At 38.4% G+C, this 21,530-nt stretch overlaps 1 protein-coding gene across 4 annotated transcripts in view; it reads left to right on the plus strand.

The window, feature by feature from the left end:
* RB1CC1 (RB1 inducible coiled-coil 1) overlaps nt 1-21,530 on the plus strand; it is a 117,266-nt gene that overhangs the window by 21,820 nt on the left and 73,916 nt on the right. The window contains exon 1 of one of the 4 annotated variants that reach the window (XM_032180791.1): nt 5,102-5,123. The exons of 2 other annotated variants lie outside the window; for them this stretch is intronic. The gene's annotated coding sequence lies outside the window, so the exon portion shown is untranslated. Of the gene's footprint in view, nt 1-5,101; nt 5,124-21,262; nt 21,425-21,530 lie in introns of those variants that run through there. One more of the 4 variants, XM_032180792.1, reaches the window with a different exon arrangement.

Here is a 21,530-nt window from a genome sequence, read left to right on the forward strand (position 1 = left end):
TCTATTGTCATTGGTTTCTCTCTTAAGCATATTAATATTTGTTCATGGCAGCTTCTCTCCTAAGCATACTTTTATGCAAAGATTATGGTTAGATATTGTCCCATCCTGACATTACAGAAATACATACTAACCTTATGAGTAGTTCTTAATACCTTAGTTTTCTGTTGCTTAATATGATATTTTTCTTTTGTTTAGTTTCCTCAGCTTTTCTGTAAATTTCATTAGGAGAAATTTCTTCTCAGAGAGAGCAGTTAGGCATTGGAACAGGTTGAGATAAGGACAGCTTAATAAGACAGGTAAAAAATAAGAACTAATAATAATAATTATAATGATAATAATAATAATTTAAATAAAAAAAAAAAGTGATGCACAATGCAATTGCTCATCACCTGCTGACCAACACACAGCCGGTCCCTGAGCAACAGCAGCAGCCCCGACCAACTCACCCCTTTTTATCATTCCTCGTGACACTCTATGGTATGGGACATCCCTTTGGCCAGCTTGGGCCAGCTGCCCTGGCTGTGTCCCCAACAACTCCTGGCACACCCCCAGCATCCTCGCTGGCAGGGCAACACGAGGAGCTGGAAAGGCCTTGGCTCTGTGTGAGCACTGCTCTGAAACAACTAAAGCATTGGTGTGTTATCTGCATTATTCTCTTCCTAAATCCAAAACACAGCACCTTACCAGCTACTAGGAGGAACATTAACTCTATGCCAGCTGCAACCAGGATAAAGAAGTACAATTATAGTTTTCAGTTTTGCTTAATATTTATGGCTTTCAATAGATCCATTTATGAGCTTGGAACAAGAAACTATCAAAATTATTTTATCTCTGAGTTAAAAAGAGCAGAGAAAGAAACACGTTTTGAAAATAATTTTCCACTTTTAATATTTTTTTTCTTTGTCTGTATCCAATCAAAACATTTTTAGGCAACTATGAATGGTTTTCAACACAAAGAATTTAAGCTGAGACTCATTCTGAGCTGAGACTCATTCACCTTTAGCAGTGGCAGAGTCAATATCTGGAGAGAAGATAAAACATACTTCTAAATGGATTTTAGGGTGTGTGTGTGAAAAATGAAGACAGCCACTTGCTACAATTACAGTTCAACTTTTTAATTTCTCATGATGTGTCTGCTTTTGAATTTACAGGCTAGATTGAGGCACTTCCATGCAGGCAGCAATCTGGAGAAGAGTAAGTTATGGGCTTTGGTGGGCCCACTTGCCCAATACCACTTTTACAGGAGGGATTTCATTAAGTAGTTGCTCTAGCACCAAAACTAATGCTGTTCCTTCACCATCATTTTAGGTATTTCAGTAACTCAAACAATTTTTTCAACTTTTAAATGTATCTCCTATTAGCTTGCTAAGTCAAGACGTTGGGTCTAATGAAGTGAACGTGCCTTTTACATCACCTGGAAGAGAGAAGCAGCCATATGGTTTGTTGTTGTGAAGTAGTGATTTAACAAAGCTTATGTGTTTTAAAGATTTGACGATGTCAATTTGTCTATTTACTGCATAGAGGATAAGAACAGACAATATCATCAGGGAGGCCCTGCCATTGAGTCCCACAGTTCATAGTGCACCCCCTTGCTCTCTAAACTCCTTGAACCAAGGAGGTAAGGAGCATAGGTACAGCTAAATACAATCCAAGTACCACACTTGGTCAGAGACTTATGTCTGAAGGATTATATATGCACAATCTATCCTTTCTATTACTTAGAAGTGTGGCTCTCCCATTTGGCACATTTCTGTTGTGTGATTTGGCTTTTCAAACATTCCCTTTCAAAGCAGCAGTTTGGAACTGGAATTAAAATGATGGCAAAAAGCCCTAATCAGAGCCCAGAGCCTCATCCAACCTGGCTCTGAACATCTCCAGGGATGGGGCAACCACAGCTTCTCTGGGCCACCTGTGCCAGTGCCTCACCACCCTCTGAGTGAAGAATTTCCTCCTAATTTCTAATCTAAATCTCCCCTCTTTTAGTTTAAAACCATCCCCCCTTGTCCTGTCACTGTCTGCCTGTGCAAAAAGTTCTTCCCATTTTTTTTATAAGCAAACCCCTGTTAAGAATTGAGAAGCTACAATAAGGTCACCAAGGAGCCTTCTCTTGTTTAGGCTGAACAAATAGGCAAGAGTGTTTTAGTAAATTAAAGATTCCTTTTAATTGACTCATAGTTGTATTCTTTTGCACATGCTCCACTCACCCAAGATGTCTGCAAGATGTCTGTCTGTCTGTCTGTCAGCTCCTCCAGCGCCCAGCTTGAGCCAATACCATGGTTGCTCTCTGCCTGAGCAAGGCCTCTGGTGCGGCCAGGACACTTTTAGAGCAAGGGAACAGCCAGACCAAAGTGGGGGTGGGAGCACACTGTCACATTTCCTTCATACATACACACAACATGTTTTATTTTTCCATGACCGTGATCTCATCTCCTGCAGGATTGCAGATTTTTGTAGCCTGCACTGTTTCAATGGAAGATTATTTGGGTTAACAACCACTTGATGTTGCTATACCAACCCAGCTGATGGTGATGCTGAGCAGCTGGCTTGGTACAAATAGAGGTTTTACAGGCTACAACTCAAGCAGCTGGCTCCATGGAACTGTTAGTTAGGCTAAGGCAATTCCCTAGTGAAAAGCAGATAGATCCACGCATTAGAAAGACAATACATGCTGCTTATGCCCTACTGCTAGCACTGATAACACTTTGTGATTTCTGAGGTCAGGCACAAATTGTGAACTGAAAGCAGGGTCCAACTGTTGAGCAGTATTTTATCTTTTCCCTGGATGGTATAATTTGGACTCTCAATTTAAGGAGACAACATTAAAAACAAAAAACAAGTACCAGCGACCAGTAGGATTCAAGCTTATGGTCAGAAATTCAGTGCAAAATATATCATAAGAAAAACACAGATTTAAGAGATTTTAGATTTTTCTTCTGTTCAAGAATATTCAGTTCAGTACTGATGATAGTTTAGTATTCTTAGTATTTTTAATCTTCTACTGTTTTCTTTACACAGATATGCTAAACATACCATTTAACTGCCATGACATCCTCTGTGAGAAAAGGTAAAGACTGTGAATATTTAGGATCTCATCAATGCTTTTCTTCTAGCAGTCCTGAGAACTGGAGCAGGTAATGTGACCCCATATGACTCCAGTGTGCTTATAAATGTATAGGTCCTCTTCAGACCAAGGCAAAACCACTGGTGAAGGATTATATTGGGGATGTACTCTTTATTTTGAGAAGTAAATCTGTTTTGTTTTCAGCATTTTTTATATCTTCACTTGTTAAGTATTTCTTCAAATTTAAGTTTGCTTTTGATAGGCAGAGCAGGCTACCAAAATAGGCCCAGGGTGCACAACTCAGCCAGCCTCTGTGCTGCAGTGGGTGCTGAGGTGCTAGCTGTGGACCAGTAATGATAAGAGCTATGGTCTGAAAAAAACAGTGATGAATTCTTTATACCACAAATAATAAATATTTTTGTGGTTATTAAGTCTCACATAGAAAATAACCATACTGATTGTATTTAGCTCAAGATCAAGATGGTTGTTTTATTTATTTTTTGTTTGTTTGTTTTCTTTTTTTTTTTTTTTGTCATGTAATGTGTTTGTTTTGACTGAATGTGAAGTTGATTAGAACTAATAATTCCCTCATTCTTAACTGTGATTCATGAAAAAGTCTGGAGCGTTTCCAGAGATTAGCTCACTGTTAAACTTCATACCAAATGATTTAATTTAAAGATATTTACCACACAACTCATTGTTTGAACTACTTGAGGTAATGCAGAGAAAACTGATTCTGCAACCACCACTGTATTCCTGTGTAATTACAGCAAAATATTCAACATTCTTTATCTAATTCAACTTTTTCATCAATGTGTTAACCTCAGTCTTTTTCTTTCCTTTCATCACAATCAGAATCAACTTCAACAAAACACTCTAACATCAACGTGATTGTAATGCAAAATCCTTCCTCTTTGAAAACAAAATTCTAATTTTAAGGTAAGCTTTTACTCTTGTGCTCTTTTTGTATGTTAACAGTTCAAACAAGTTGTTGGCAGATTTGTCACCTCAGAATTGAAATCTAATGTGGCTGTTTGAGGCTTGAAATTTATGTGAAATTAATTCTGTTTTGTAAGCTTTCAGCAGTACTGCTTGGTCCAGGTCCCTTATTAATTCTGACATTCAAGCACACCTGCCTGACAGCAGCAATGGCAGAGACTGGTGAAATAAGAGGAACAAAAGAGAAAGCTGATTCCGCTTAATCTAAATATTTACAGTGCTATCATTGCTGGGCAAGCAAAGTTCAAGTTTTAAATTAGCAAGTTTAAATTAACAAAATAATTTATATTTTTATTTTAGTTTTTATATTCCATATGGGATAGGAGCTTTCAATTCACTTTTCATGGAAATGCTGGAGGGAGAAGAGTCTGGAGAGAAACATCAGCAGTGATTTCCAACATCCAAAATGAATGAAGAAATGATGCTTTCCCCAGTCATTTGTTTGATTGTAATGGCTGATGCAGTTTTATTATTCAGACCATGGAAATATCTCTCAAAATGCATGAGAAATTTTTTTTTGAGAAAACAATGCCGCTAGAGACAGGGTTACTATAACACATTAGAAGTCAAATAGCTCTTGCTATTTAACCACAGAACTGGAAAGGAAAGGATGCATTCTGTGCAGTAGCAAGTTTGCTGCTTTGTCATCAGAAGATTATTAATGGTTTAAAAACTAGGCATAAAAAACAGTTTTGAGCTTAGCTTTAAGTTATACATTATTTAAAGCATTTCTTATTCCATATCTAAATTGCTCCTACACCTACAACAACATTATGTCAGGAATGTCTTCAGTAGAGTCCTTACCAAATGCTGACACAAACTTGTCAGGCTGTATTTTTATTTCCCACAGAAAGTGATTTTTTTTTTCCTGTCTCTGTTGGACAGGTTTTCCTCCATAAGTCTGTGGTACTTGTTGATCTTCAAAAGCCACAGGGACGTGATTCTGGGTCCCCACTCAAGCAGCAGGGTTAGACCAGATGACTTCCAGGAGTCCCTTTCAACCTCAACCATTCTGTATTTCTGTGGTACAGAGCTGATGCTGATAAGCAGTGTTGAGTAAAAGGTAATTAATCCCAAGCAAAAAATCACTCACAAAAATCATTTGCTGTCTAGCTTGTGAATGTTGGAGACTTTACACAGCCATATTTTCACCTCAGCTGCCCTTGCTGTCAAGAGGGCAGGCTTAGGTGCTCACTGTTACAAGCACTGGTGACATGTTCCTTCCCCAGGATGAGCTCTTTACCCTAAAATTGAGTGAACAGAGACTGAAATCGACTGAACAGAGATGTTTTCTTCTAGGTTACTAGGACTAGGAACAGAGGACTGAGGACTGACAAGGAGCTTAAAGACATTATTTTTTTCCTAAGGATTTGCAATAGGAAGCAGTTTTATTTCTATAGTGGCAGGGTGCACTTCTTATTACTGCCCGCATTTTGGGTCTGCTTTTTGCTCAGACTAACTACATGCTGTTTGCAGGTGCAAAAGTCCAGCTGAGAGGTCACAGGGAGAAAACATCTTTTATTTAAACAGGTGCAAGCCCTCTGTGTAAACTGCATTGCCTTCTGCGGCTTAGTGCACAGCTTGCCTCTGAATAAAGCTAGACCTGGGAGGGCTTCTCTACGGACTCACAAACTTGTGAAATAGCAGGTGGTTTGGAAAGACATCTGTGTGTTCTTGGAGTTTCAGTTGCTTTTCAGAGAGAAACATGTGGGAGCACTGGCTCGGTTTGACAGATTTCATTCTGTCTTAAAGTTTATTTGACTGAAAAGAACCAGCCCTGTCTTCAGTTTTTCCTCTACCTACATTTATCAATTGTCATTTTTTGACAGTATACTATTAACCATAATATGACGCTAATGAAGCAATTCACTTATAAATTTGGAAGTATTTGTTGTACCACAGTAGGAATATGTCAGACATGAAGTACTATCAAGACAATTCATGCTGCTCTTTTGTATTCAATATACTTCTATACTACCCTGAAACCAATGAAATCATGTAATGTTAAAAAAGGCATGTGTTTATTCATATGTTCTTGATTTAAACTCATTGAAGAAATCTAAGGTAAATCTGCTAATTTTCATTGGCTGTAGACCATGCCTCGTATAGAATAAGCACTGTCCTTAAGCATGATACAGAATAAACTTTTTGCTTGGTATTAAGACAATCTCTGAGCAGTGAGTAGACAGCTGACCACAGTTGCATTCTCAATAAATATTGGGTCTTAAATTTGCTATATTTACATCAGAATATCATAAAGAACTCCTGCTAATTGAGGAGTAACTAATATTCTGGGATGATGACAGAAATCATGTTTCTGCTGATACTCTTTTTATTGACCTTCCAAAGACTTGTTCATAACGTACCATAGAGAAAGCTATAAGACCAGTCATGGTTGATGGGCTCAAATTAAAGCAACTGTAAGCATGTGAAACTAACTTGAATTAATCTTGTGCAGTATTCAGAGTTGTTGGTATTTTGTTTACAGTAAAATGTGAGCATTCCAGAAATTCTGGCAAAATACTTCTGCTTCTGTGCTCATATGAAGACCACAAAGCATTACAGTTTGATGATGAAAAAAGTAGTTTACCACTGCTGTGAAAAACAAGCATATTAAGGATGCTTTTGACACCTTCTGTCTCTTGCCGCTACATGAATTCATATTGAATATCATGACTTGCAAGCTGAGCATATGTCCTCTAAATTGCCAGCCTTACAAAGGCAATGGTAAAAATAAAATTGTCTTCGTTCTGCTGCTATCAGCAGAAGAGATGTTCATCGAGTCAAATATACAATTAAAAAAATCTCCTTTTTCCTCTTCCAGTTGCAGAATTATAAAAACAAGATAATGGGAATGACAGTTAGAACTTAAGCCCACAAAGAAACATCAGTGTAGTGACAGGAATTGTTTCAGTTGTGGAGGCTGGCTCTTACAGAAGAATTCGCTTAATTGAAAAGGAGGTCTAAATTCTCCACGTAGTTTACTAATAGTAAACTTACTAGTAGTCTCTTATTAAAACTTTATTATTAAACTTTACTATTTATTAGTAATAAGAGACTAAAAACCAAGAAGAAAGTCCTAGAATGCAAGATACTGAGCTGAAGGGACTGCTAAACCAGCCAAGAAGAAATGCCAGGCAGAAATCCTATCTTATTCTTGATCTAAACATTTACCTGCACCACTGAGATCAAATTCACAGTATCAAACTGCTTCTGAATTTAGATGTGTGAATTGTTCCTTTGAAAATCCTCCACTCATTTCTTACAAACAGCAATAATGCTTGGGGGGGGGGGGTGGGGTGGGGTGAGAGAGTAGGAATTTATAACGTATCTATTTGCTGGAAGTTTAACATGAAATCTAAGGAGCATGAAATTTGGCCATCAGCTGGAAGAGGCAGTGAGCACTACAAAGATGCTGACAGCACTCACTTTGCTGGATAGTGTCTGGGCTGCCTATCAGAAAAAAAAATCAAAAAAAAAAAAAAAAACAGAAATTAAAGAGATTTAAGAACAAGTAACAGAAAATGACAATCATAAGACCTCTCTCTCTCTCTCTCTCTCTCTCTCTTTTCCCTTGCCTTTTGCAGTGAAGGATTATTAGAAATCCCTGGAATTTGTGGGAAGTCATCTTTGAAGCCTTTGGTGTAAATTGAAAATTTTCATCATTTCAGGAGAGACATTTATCTGATGATAAAGTGCTTCTTTACAGTCTTGGGAATTACCCTTGACATTATTAAGGCATAATATATAGAAAGTGAAGAAGCAACACTTCAGAAAGGCTATCCTGGCAGGCAGAGCAGATGTCGTTTTTTGTCGTGCAGATTTCTATTGCACATCTCCATTAGACCAGGAGTCTTGTACCTGACGGTGCCGAGCACTTAAAAGTAATCAAAGTGAGGTCTGTGAGAATGGGTTTTACACAAAGCTGAGCCCTGTTCTGACCGACTGCAGGGCTGGTGCTCCTTGAAACCTCATTTCTGGATAAATTTGATCAATCTTAGTGGTAACTTTCATAGCTCTGTAGGTTTCTTTTCCAAAATGATGCAGGAGCCAGAATGCTCCTGCCTTCAGTGATTTGCATTGCCAGGTACTGATGATTATGGGATTTGGGAAAGAATATTTAGTTTGAATATTAACACCCGTTTAAAACTTTTTTTTTTTTTTGTGATAATAAGTTTAAGTTTGCCTTCAGTGTAATTCTTAAATTTTGTGAATAATATATCCTTGATAGAAAAGATTTACAGGAAACTATATTTATTTGAAAAGATTAACTGGTAATGAAAAATGCATGTGTTGTTTCACTAAGGTAGTACTTTGGCTAAGAGAATGGCCTGCTTGAAAATAAAGAATTTGCATGTTACCAGCAAGTTCTCAAGAACTATTCAAATATTTTTGTACCACTTAAAAGATTTAGTCATCTCTACTTTAAACCATGCAACTCCATGTTCCTTCTTCGTTGTTTCTTCTTTTTTTTTTTTTTTTTTCTTTTTTTAAATGTAGTATGTTCATTTGGAATGGTCAATCTTATTTCCTGAATATCTAATATCATATTTGATTGTGAATGTATTAATTGTATCTACTAAAACAGGCTTTACGAATCTGTTTTTTTAGGTTAGGCTAAAAAAATATGGTGTTCAGTATAAGCAAAAAATTGTCTAGTCTCAGAATAAAAATGGTAAAAAAAAAAAAAAAAAGGTAAATCAAGTGGTAAATCAAATTTTTACATGGTAAAATCAAGGTAACATTACATTTTTATGTTACAGCTGAAGTTCTATAATGCAAAATTCTATACTGCAAAATATCTAACTCTAGAAATAACATTAGTGGTTAATCAACTGTCATAACACATAACCTTAGGAAATGTTTCTAATGATGTTCTCCTTCAAATTCTTGTTTGCAATTACTATCTTCCACTGTCATCTAGTGTCCAAATAAACTTTCTGCAAGTGCTTAGTGATTAAACAGAAAAATGAAATGCTGCTTTTTCCCAACTTAAATTGAAATGAAAAAAACAAAACAAAACAATCCACAAACAAGCAAACCAGACCACAACAAACAAAAACAACTAACAAACTAATCAAACAAATTTATTCCTAAACCTTGGGTATTTTCTTCTGTCTCTGTAGTTACTCAGTCTTGAAAAACTCTCTGTAGCTGAATATGCATGTCCAGCAAAGAAATGTGAAATGGAGAAGCAATACAGAGCTTTGAAAAACAACAGCATTACAAATGATAGTTGAAGGAACAGGGACTGCAGGTCCTCCTTGTGTCTGAGCTTGAAGGGAACTAGAAGAATGTGGGCTAGGAGAAGGCACTGTCAAAATGTCTCAGCACAATTAAACATAAGAAGTAAATAAACATATCTAGTGAATAAAGATATTAAGATATTATTGAAAACCAAAACAAAACCACAACAAAATAACAACTAAAACCCTGGCAAAACAAGAACATGCATTAAATATATTCCATGCTTTTCCATGGAATCTGCCTCTTTCCCACATAAAGTAACAAGAAAGCAGACGTGGCAGATTTGAGACATTCCCCAATGCATTTTTATGGTATTTCAGTGAGCACACTGCCAGTACGGTGCAAAATTGAGCCATATCCAATAGTTTCCTCTTCATAAACACCCCTGTCTATCATTCTGATTAGTATTTCAATAGAACTTGTTAAAGTATTGCACTGAGAAAATTTGACAACCATTTCACAGAAATACCAATTAATTTTCAAAGTGAAAGATGATATGAAACTTGTTTCTCCTTACGTGTATTTGCCACAGCCACCTGACCAAATTCAGTTTTCATTTCACAACATTCATGTAGCACACAAGACATTCTCGGAAAAGGGGGGGGGACTGTGCTCACATATTGATAAGAAAATAGGATTTAAAATAAACTTTGATAACATGAGATGTCATATATGTATTTAGCCTTGCTAGAATTAGCTTCCAGGAACCACAGCACCAGACTCTAACAACAAACTTAGCCCAGGGCATTAATATCTGTTTTTGAATGCAAGGTTGCTGCCAAATGTGCATTACCTGTTTACTTCATAAATATAATTCCAAGGGCAAAAATAGAAGTATATTGAAGTTAAATAACCCAAGGTGACATAAGGCCCATTTATTATTACATAACATATTAATAAAAGGCTGTTAAAAAAAATGTAAAAAACTTGCTATTCTCGATTAAAGTACATACTGAATTTTAGTAGGTAAGTGCAATAAAAGTTTTCATCTGCTTAATGGGATTTTTCTTAACCTTTAAGTTCTTTTCCTGTATTTAGTAAATATGTAAATAACCTACCATGTTTACCTGTTTTTAGTCAGAAAGAAAGAACTTACTGTCACTCTCTTTTAGTAGGTGATTTTTGTCTAATGTTAAAATAAGGTTATTAGGTTATTATATAGCCTGTTAAAAAGGCTACATATTAAGTCCCAGTATGTCCTTTAGAGAGGTCCATATGGAAAATGCAAAAGACACTTGGAACCCAATGAAATAAGTATGTGCATTATTTATTATCCTGTCTATTGCCTTACCAAGTAACTAAGGAAATTTCGGTAGCTTGGAGTTCTGAAAGAGCTTTAATGCATTTTCTATAGAGAAAAAAAATATTATTCTATAAATCTGAATGTTAATTTCCTTGCATTATGGTGTGCAGAAAGAAAATCTAACAGTAGCTTTAGAAGTCAATAGAAAATACTATACCAGGGTGGCTGTCCCATCTGCAATGTTGCTTTAAGAAAACAGAAGAAAAAATGTTCCAAAAAGTTTTTTTTTCTTTTTTTTTTTTTTAATATGAAATTATTCTTTATTTATTTTTGAACACGGTAAGCTTCAATTGAAACATAACCTTGAAACCCACTAAGCAGCACAATACAACTTCAGTCCTTTGTGAAATGAAGTCTCTGTGTGTCTAGTAAAGTATCGAAGTATTGGTACTTGAACTTTTGATATTGTGCTATATTGGACCTGCTCTTTGCTAGAATATTAGAAACATTCAAGGACATGCCTTTTTGCATAGAGTAAATGACATTCAGACAACTTTGTACTCATCAGACTATAAAAGAAACAGAACAAATATTAAATTCCTTTCTGAATCACTGCCTAACCTTAGCAAGCATTCTACGTGCCAGAGGCAGCTCAACAGTAATTCCTAATATAAGTCTTTAATGAAAAATATTAAAATTCACATTCAGGCTTGCTAAATTAGATATTTGGAAAATAATTAAGAAGCAAATAGAGAGAAAGAAATAAATCGTGTAGGACTGACATGCAGACATGCAGGTTATTAGACCACTGTGTTGGTTTTAATGCATATATTCACTTGTCTGTTCTGGGACTGATGCTCTACTCATTTGATTAAAAAAAAAAAAAAAAAAAAAAAAAGATTAAGAAAATATGAAGCGTGAAAACTTATGAAACCATGCATCACGAGCGGGTTTGGTTCCTAAACATACCCCTCATTATATACGTTTAAAGAGAAAAACAGTAACTCAGCTCTGAGAGCTCTGCTTGCTTTCAGGCAGAATCAACGTGTAAAGACTAACAATGTCCTCTAGCGTTGCTTTCTCAGAACTGCAATATAGTGTTGCCAGCAATAAACCACAGCATCCATGAAATAGGTAATTCTAGACTGTATTCAACTATGTGGTGTAATGCATAAGATCTTTGAGAGAAGAAAAAATGCTTATTCTATTAAATAAATACACCAGCAGAAGTACTCTGTCGTCTTCTCTTAAAAGCTAGTAAAAACTTATGGAGCCCTGTTTGGATTGATAGCTCCTGTTTCTGACTATAGTAGGGAAAAAATTTCTGTGCTCTTCTTTGCCCCTGGATGGGGAAGAAAGACAATGGCTCAGCTGAGAGGCTACTCCCTCTGGCTCTCAGGACAGGCAAGACAGGAGGAGTAGGAGAAAATGAATTAAACCCCAACAACAAAAGCAAGTGAAAGGCTATTACATTTCATACTGTTGCTGGCTATGCATAACATCCTACAGAGCTTTTGTGGGGAAATGATAGAGAAGCAGTGCTTTCTAAGACAACCTTCATGCAGGGATAAGGCTGTTACTGTCCCCTACGCAGACAAATACCCCTGTTGCATATTGGCTTCAATAGCCATGAGCCTGAACAGAAAGAGCCTAGATACACAGACGTGGTTAGAAAAAGACAGTACTAGTATGTAAATTAATTGCTCGTTTGGGCTTGAGAGGAAACACAATACTTCTCTTTGGTAACATCACAGATATGCCAAGAATCTTTGGCCTTAGTCCCACAGCCCAGACCTTGATTTCAGATCTCTGGTGCATCTGTTGGAGAAGTGAGATCCATTCGGTTCTATTGAAAATACCAACTGCTTCAGAGTAATTAAAAAAAAAAAAAAAAAAAAAATTGTCTTTAGGGACAAATTGCCAAAGCAGGATGGTTAAAAAGATTAATCAAAATCTGTGGAAGCCATCTTACAGAAGGACTCCAGAGACCTTCATAAACACAGCTGAACTGAAATCACAAAATAATCTTCCAGGGTTCTTTCAGAGTTTGCTCTGGTCAGCAGGCACTGAAGAGTGCAATGTTTCTATGTCTAATTCCACTTTTGGGTCTGGCTTGCTCTCACTTGCTCCTCATTTTTCTCCTTCTTAACCTTTCTTCCTTTTCAATGACAATATTAAGCACACCGCTGAGCTACTGCTTGTATCTGCAAGACATATATATTTATATAATATATATACATATTTATATACATATAATATATAAAATATTCTATATAATATATACTATATATTAATATATATTAAATTTATATGATATATAGATATATAGAATATAAAATATAGAATATTTTATATATATATAAATATTCTATATTTTCTTTAATTGCCTCTATTTCATTGCTACTTGCTGTGTAAACAGATGTGTGGTTTTTTTTGTTTGTTTGTTTTTTGTTGTTTTTGTGTGTGTGTGTGTGTTTGGGTTTTTTTTTTTTTTTTTTTTTTTTTGGTTTGGCTTGTGGATTTGTTTTTTGTTTGTTAGTTTGTTAGTTTGTTGGTTTTTTTTTTCAGAGTACACCTATGCAATTCTCTAGTCGATCTATATCTGCAACTTGAGATGATTTCTATTGCACAGTTTAAGAAATGTAATCCTGCCATTAGAGAAAAGAGTGACCGTAAAGCCTACAGGGAAAGGTTTGACTCTGCTAGCCCTCAATGGGTCACAGCACTACTGGTGGCATAGCTGCAGCGACACAGAACTCAGGCTGGGGTAGCCAGTTGTGAATTTCCCGAGTTCACAAAGCAGTTTTGCAGCCACGGCTGGGCAGGTGATGCTTCGGCTGTGCTATCACTAATGAAAGACGCACATTTCATGCAAGTTCTGCTCCACATCTGCGGCCTGAAATCCAATACAGAGCATTGGCACTGTGTGCGAGTTGTGGGACGAGCTGTCTGCAGCAAAATCACAAGACATCCTGGCACGCGCTAGAATGTACCTCACAAAATATTAAAAGGGACAATGAACTTAGGAGGGTGTGAGAAGCAATGGCTTTTTGAGATGGTTGTCTGGAGTATTTCTGAATTGAAGATAACCACAGGAAATGCTTGAATTTCTATATGCCTCTGGAGAGCCTGATGCAAAATCAATCGTAAGCACACTCAGACTATAAGAAGCATTTGGAAAAGATTGGGCTTCTGTGCTCCTATGAACTAAGTAAACTGAAAAGTGGAGTTACTACTTGGAGAAATAGTAAATGAACAAAATTATGACAGTTTATCTACCTCTGTCTTTCTAAAATTACCTTTTTTTTAAACCAGCCAGAAATAAAACAATTCCTCTTGCAGATAAACCTACATTATTCATCAAGTAGAATGTGTGGCTGTTTAGTGACCACCAATAGTTTGTCTCATTCAGAATGGGTGTACTTTGGTCAGGTAAGGGGACATAGATAAACTTGGCAATTCCTTTTGCCTAGTCTTCCAATGGGAAAGGTAATGAGCAAAACTGGAAATCTGAAGTCCATAGCCTGTCAAGGCATGGGTCAATCACTCTTCTGTTCCCCGAATCCTAGAACTAACACTAAGCCCATAACAAGCTGCTGAAAATGTTAATGACATAAAAATTGTCTAGTGCTAATCAAGGAATTTACTAGAACCTGGCTAGGGATTAATAATTTGAGTGAGTAAATCCAGGTAATTTGGAGTTCTGCACTGTGGTCCATTAAAGTTAATACAATAAAAATGTGAAAAGCAGGGAAACTTCAGAAGACTAAAATGCGGAGTTCTAAGGTCAAGGCAATTTTTGAAAGTTGCAAATGGATAAAACTAGTTAAAATCTATAGTTTGATGTGACACCTAAAGAACACATTTTCATCATGATGTCAACAGTTTAATTCAGTTAAAACAGCTAAAAGGATTAAGAATAATGTTAATACTGCTCAGAATCCAGGAAAATGGATCCAAAACGGTAAAACTTCATTGACTCAGGCTATATATTAGAGGAAACAATAGACTCACTGAAGCTCATTTCTTCACAGTTAAATCATGAACACAGAAAAATTCTTATATACCTAATTTTGTATATATTCTGAAAAAATAATAATTAAAAATGAAACACAGATCCCGAACCAATCTTCAAGAAAAGAATCCTATTCAGAATTTGATGGTGGTGAGATTACAGTTTTGACATAATTTTCTTACTTTCCTGTGCCCAAATGATTATGCAGATAGTGATCTGCATTATCGCTAATTTTCTTATTTCAGCAGAAAACATTAATTTGTTCTTAGTAGAGATTTTTACCCGTTAATCTCCATTTTGGTGTCCTTCATGCATTGCTGCATAAATATACTAAATTCAATCATTTTAGAAATACATTCTAGAAAAATATTCATTTTATGATATTTGAGAATTTTTAACTGCAAAACAGCCTTCCACAATCTCTATCTCTTTAAATAATTCCCTCTCTGCACTGCTTCAACAATCTATACATGTTTTTAAAATGCATAGGGAACATAAATGATGCAATGAAACCAGCAGACTTCAGAGTTGCTGTATTGCAAAGCTCAAATGCAGAGCAAATTCCAAAGCTGCAAAGCCCTGAAAGAGGATTTTGCCAGCACCCACGGCTTATCTCATCAATGAATATAAAAAAGCTTCTAAGAATGAGTAATGAATGCAAGTACACTAAGAAGTCAGATTTTTATTTTTTTATTTTTTGAAAATGATTTAAAATCTAGCTTAAATTAGTCTACTCCTACAGTATCTTTTAAAAATACTTTAACTAGGTGCTTAGGGATGGTACTTAGGTATAGCCTCTTCTGGTGATACGAAGAATCACCACTTCAGTTTATTCAGTTAATTGAGGTCAATGACTAATTCTTTGCATTAAGAATCTGGGAGCTAGAAGAAAATGATGGTTTTGTTTCCATTCCATTCAGGAATAAAAATGAATAAAAATGAAACAAAAAGCACTGAATGCTACCAGACCAAAGGAGGAAAAAATAATTCAATATGTTAATAGGTGATATTTTCTCTTCATAACATCTTCATTTAAGCACAAAGTGGGTTTTATAAATTTGGTTTGAGGATCTTAATAATCTATTTAAATATAAATAATAAATTATATCAAATGAAGAGTTTCTGCACTTTGAATTTCCAGTTTGTGTAAATAGAAAGCTTGTGGGTGGGGGGAAGTTATACGCTAATATAAAATCCAAGCAGTGCTTTTTAACAACAGCAAAAGAAAACAAACAAAAAAATGCCCAAGTTACTGACTTAGATTATATGTAATCATACTTTTTCTTGCCTTTAAAAAATAGAGTGCCCATTAAAATCTAAACATAGGAGTGGACATGATCTAGAAGCATATGAGGCTATCTCAGGGCAGTGCCTGCTGAAGGGCATCTCCAGGCTGGGTGCTGGGAGGTTGGTTAGCTTGTGGCCTGGGTTTTCAGCTGGGTACATCCCAAATCCCTTTTTCATGAATAATGCCATTTGAACATGGCTTTGTGTACTGTGCCAGGGTTATAGTGAGATACAAAGTTCACTGCTGGGGCTGAAAGGAGCCTTACCTCACAGGTAAGCCTGCACCCCTTGGTTTGTGAATTATTTCTTTATGGTCACTGATTCAGGACAGGGACTGATGCAAGTCATGAGAGGATGTGATCTGTGAACAGAAAGACTATCAGGTATTTAGAATGATGTTTTGCAAATGGGAACAGTGTATCCCATGCCATAACTCTAGAATGAAGAGATGTCTCCACAGCTTTCTAGCAACTTAGGCCAAACTGAATTCCTGGGATAACTTCTTGAACCCAAATATCTGCTTATATAATTAATTTTCTTGTCTGTGGGAATTAGGTTTAACATTTAAAACTATCATTGTATATGTGAATGTGACTTAAGTGCTTTAAAAAAAAAAAAAAAAAAAAAAAAAAAACACAAAATAAACAACAAGCTGTTACACATTAAAAAGTAAATTCTATTTCCAGTAACATGAAATAGAAATACTAATATAGCAATGCCTTTATATAATTGTAATTATTATTACTGTTGCTCTGTGTAGTCTTTAATGCCTTACTTGTTTGGCCTTGTGTTCAGTATCCTCCACGTGTTGTGGAGAGGAGGTGGTGCAGGAAGGTCTGGTTGTTACATTACGTACAAACGAGGTCTCTAAATCAACATGAGCAAAGAGGATTTTTATATGATTATTCAGGTGGCCTGTGTTCCTTTCAAAGCTCCTGCTCTTAACCACTTCTGAAGGTATGTCCATTCTGACTATTTTATCTGAGGTTTAAATGTCATTTGCATGTTTCTGCCCAGGACCAAAACCTACCTGATCGCATGACCTAAATGTTAAATTGATGCTAAATAATTAGCTTCCTGCTCAGAGCTCAGGCAATGAATACAAAAAAATCAAGTTACTCACTTATGAATTCAGAACCTGTGTAGTCAGAATTACAGAAATATATTGGGAAGAGTCACGTGGTGTTAAAATCACTGGTTAGGAATGATCCATAAAAGGGTCAGAGGGAGTGGTGTGCTTTCAAAAATGGCATCAGCTGCTCCTGAGTCATTGACCATTCAAAAACAAATTACTGAGAGCTTATGGACCAGTCTGTGCTCTGGAAAGAAGCAAGAGATGGGACGGTATTTGGTGTTTGCTCCGGAGCGCCAGGCTCCATTAAGGGATAATCAAAGTTCTTGAAGCCTCTCTGCCTAATGTAGAGGAGAACTTGTGTTGTAGGAGGCTGGTATTTACTTTGTACACTCCAGTTCAGAGCAGAAATACACTTTGTGCTTTAAAAACCCTCACTATTTGAAAAAGTGATTAACTTATTTTGTTGCAGGAAAACTTAAACTGAAAACAAATACTTGTTCAAGATTTCTCTAATAAAAGATGCCACAAGGACTCAATGAGTGTGAATGGAGAGACGAGGAACTTAGGTATAAAACGTCAGCCTGGCTCAGCAGGGAAGGAAAAGCAGCTATCTCCATTATCCACCCCATCCCCCTAGCCCCCCAAAAAGACAAAATTGAAGGGAAGTTTATAAAGATATCAAGTGTAAGGGAAGCAGAAGTACACAGGGACAGTTATGGGCAAGTAGAGCTAAAGAAAACAGGAAGATGTGGTTTTTCAAGTACATTTGGAACTGAATAAATACCAAACAGTATTGGTCTATTACTGGCAAGGCAGGTTACAACTGCAGATGAAAAAGTTACAGAAAGATTGATATGCTACTTCCCCATTTGATACTGACCTAGTGCTACCAGTTCAAAGCATATGCCTGACAGAAGTGTTAGGGATACACTATGGGAATAAACACTTAGGAGCAGAACTCGAGGAGTTAGCTTATTTGGTGTTATGGAGAAAATTCAGAGGTGCTAAGGAATCATGTGTGAACAAACATCTCTAGAAGAGAAATATGTAAGAAATTAAATGGCTGACAGTTAAACTGCCCATCTGAGGTAACAATATGATGCTAATTAACCACTGTAATCACAGAAAGTTTAGATTAACACTGGATGTTTTTCTTAAAACACTGTTAATCAAACAGTTTTCACAGTCTTGTCTCATTTGTTTTGGGAGTACTCAGACTCAGTCATGTCTCCTAGTTTTCTTTTGGAATTAAATTACATCAGTATATATATATATTTCTCTAAAGCATTTTCACTCAAAAAGCATTCTTGACTTTGTGAAATTACAACCCCTATAGTTTGTAGTAAGTAGCTAACCAACCTCTCTTCATTTTTTTTCTATCTATAGCTTTGGCTTGCAACTGGAATTTTTAAGTATAAATCACATTTTCAGCACATAGTTTAATATACACAATCTATTACAAAGTGTGTACTTAAACAGACGTTGCAGAAGGCTAAATGGGCTAAAAAGGCTAATGTTGTCTGCAACAGCTAAGGTAAAACGGACTACCTTTTTTTTTTTTTTTTTTGTATCTACACTGTGTTTCAACTTCGTACATAGGTCTACACCCACTTATGGCAGCTGTCACGGCCCTCAAAGCACAAACAGGCTGTGCAAGCCCTTCCAAGGGGCCTGGCTGTCCTGCTTGAGGCCCCTTGTGTCATGGTGTGGCCGTGGGGACCTGGTCAGGCTGTGTGGGTGGCCCCTGGGGTCTGCTCCCCTCTGCTCTGGAGCTGCATTTACATTTCAGCCCTTGGCCTCGGCCTTTTCTCGAGCTGCACTGCAGCTGTGGCCCCGCGGATCCTGATGCGCTGTGCTGGCTCCACCCCAGGCCTGCCTTGTCACCACGGATTTGCCTCCCTGCCATTGACCTGGTGGCTGAACCAGGTTTTTGTCACCAGACCTCTTTCTGTTACAGTGGGACTGCACTATTTATTCACAGACAGTGCCCCTGCCAACCTCGCCACCAGCCTCAGCTGCCAGCTTGCCTGCCCTCGCAGAGCACCGCTTTCTTTTTGGTCCCCAGCTACAGCTGCATGAACATACAACTTAAGAGACATGTTCCTTGGTACGCCAAATTTAGCTCCCAAAATTAAAAGCACACAGTGAAAAACTCCTTCAACCTCGTTGGCTGTTTTACAGAATGTGAAAACAATGTACCGGTGAATCCTGAACAATAAGTTGAAAGAATAATAACTTAAATACAGCGCTTTGGAAATGTGAAGAATTATCAGCAACCCCAAATTAAAGCCTTTTATATATATGTCCTGGAGCAAAATAGTCTTCATAAAATACAGCTTTTCAGGGCAGATGTGCTAGATATTATGTTAAACTTTTGCTTGTTTTTGTTCAGACAGGTTCGTGAAAAAAAAAAAAAAAACACACACACACACTGTAATTAGTTGCTTGGCATGAAGTGGCTCTGGATCACTTTGAGAGGAAGCAACATAATGAAATGTTACAAGATCAAGCCAGACCAACCTGCTCTGCTAGCAGTGCTTTGCTTACTCCTGTTCCTGCTTCAGTCCTTCCTGAGCTGCCCCTGAAATCAAGGTGTCCTGCACGTGCTGGCAAAGACTGTACAGCCCTTCTTCAGTGCCTAGAGCCTTTATGCAATTGCGGAAAGCCTGAATGGCAGAGGTTCTTTGTTAGGAAACTACCAAGCCTGTTGGCACCGCCACTTCAGTGTCTGAGTATCTGCTGTTGCTTCTCTCATTGACCCTCAAACTGCAATAGGTAACTCCCAGTGGTATCTCCTCAAGATACTTGGCCAGACAAGTTCAATGAGGCTCTCTGGTGCTTCAGGCTTACTAAACCTCAATGTTGTTTTTTTTTTTTTTTTTTTTTTTAACTTTGGCTTACCTCCCTGTTCAGAGTGTATATAGCACTTATTAAGTTCTAGCTGGATGTCGTTCCCTTCACAGTACAGAAGATCAATCCTTCATCGCATTCAATTAATTTATGAAGGAAAAGACCATTTTTGGAGATAAAGTTAACTTCTGTAGAACACTTGACTGATGTAATCACAGTTCAATTACCCAAAGCTGCCCTGAATTGCTCAATTGCCCCGATCATATTTCCCATAAAATCACGTGTGCTCATTTCAGTAGCAATGCCTTCTCCGCTCCAGTCACGGTTGTACTCCGGAGTGCCAGAGTTGTCTTCCACAATGTGGGTAACTAGGCCACGTATCCCAGCAAGCTACAGGAGTCAGAAAGCACTGGGTATCAGGTGCCACAAGGTGGCAACTGGGGGTAGCAAGGCCTTATTTACTTGCAAAATCCCATAGCAGTGGTGTTTTCCAGGAACAAATACCTGTCTGCACAAGCTGTGGCTGTTCAATGTTACTTAACATGACAAGCAGGCACCAAGCTCTTCAACCTGACAGAAGTAACTACTTCAGAGTTTACTGTGAGAACCATAAGCCTGGTCTAGCTTGTAAGAAAGTGTGTTTTCTGGCTGATGAACTAAAGAAAAAATAGAATTGGGTGAAGGGCCGTGCATGTAAGATTTAAACAGGCCTAAGAGGAAACCTCAGGTGAAGGGAAGAAAACACGCTATATAGTGCCCCTAGTTATTTTATTAAATGCATCTGTCCTGCAGGCTGAAAATGAGATGCCTGTGCTCTTGCTTTGCATTCCTCCTCCTATGTGCTTGCTTCCTATTCTGACCGGGGCATCGTGCTTTGAATATTGTCTGTTCTCTGACCTGCTGCCTATGGTACATGTTACAGGAGAGGTCACGGTGGTGCAGCACAGAAGACATGACCCAGCAATACGCAGAAAATATAACACAAATAACATGATATGGAGAAGGTATGATGCAAGGGAGCCTTGCTTCTTGTGAGGATGCCCTCAACCCCGGGCAGGCAGCCGAGGCCGAAGCCCCCTCACGCCGCCCTCTGCCTCGCTCTTTTGTGGGTGACCACACCACCGGAGAAACCAAAAACAAAAGGGAAACCCGAAAGCGAGGCGTGCAAAGTTTATTTTCGCTTTCTCAGCTCAGGAGCGAGAGACCAGCCCCCGAGGAAGCTCAGGGGCTGCTTCGTACCAAAAAAAAAATAATAATAATAATAATAATGTCATGAGACAACTTGGGGAGGCGGCAAGGGGACCTGGGGCGGGCAGACGGCGCCTTTCTAAGCTCGGTGGGGGCTGCAATGAGCCTGGCGGTGGCCGCCGCGGCGCAGCCCAGCCCCGCACGGCCCCGCCGCTTCCGCCGCCCGGTTCCTCCCTGCCCGGGGCCGCCCCCTCCCGGCGTCCCCCGGCTCCGGAAGCGGCTGCCGACAATAACAAACAGCGGCGGCGGCGGCTGCGCCCCGGCTCCCCCGGCCCCGCACCGCCCGCTCCCCGCCTGCCTCCAGCGCCCGGGGCGGGGGGCGCCGCTGCCTCCCTGCCTCCCTCCCTCCCTCCCTCCCTGCCGCACCGTGCGCGGGGGCTGCCGCCGCCGGCCCCCGGGGTGAGTGGCGCTGCGGGGGGGGTGCGGTGGTGGTGGTGGTGGGGGTAGTGGGGGGGGGGACGGGCACCCCCGGGTGGGTTGGGGCGCTCCCTGCCCGCGGCTGGGC

Source organism: Aythya fuligula, chromosome 2 (genome assembly GCF_009819795.1).
Source record: "Aythya fuligula isolate bAytFul2 chromosome 2, bAytFul2.pri, whole genome shotgun sequence".
In the NCBI taxonomy this organism is placed as follows: Eukaryota; Metazoa; Chordata; class Aves; order Anseriformes; family Anatidae; genus Aythya; species Aythya fuligula.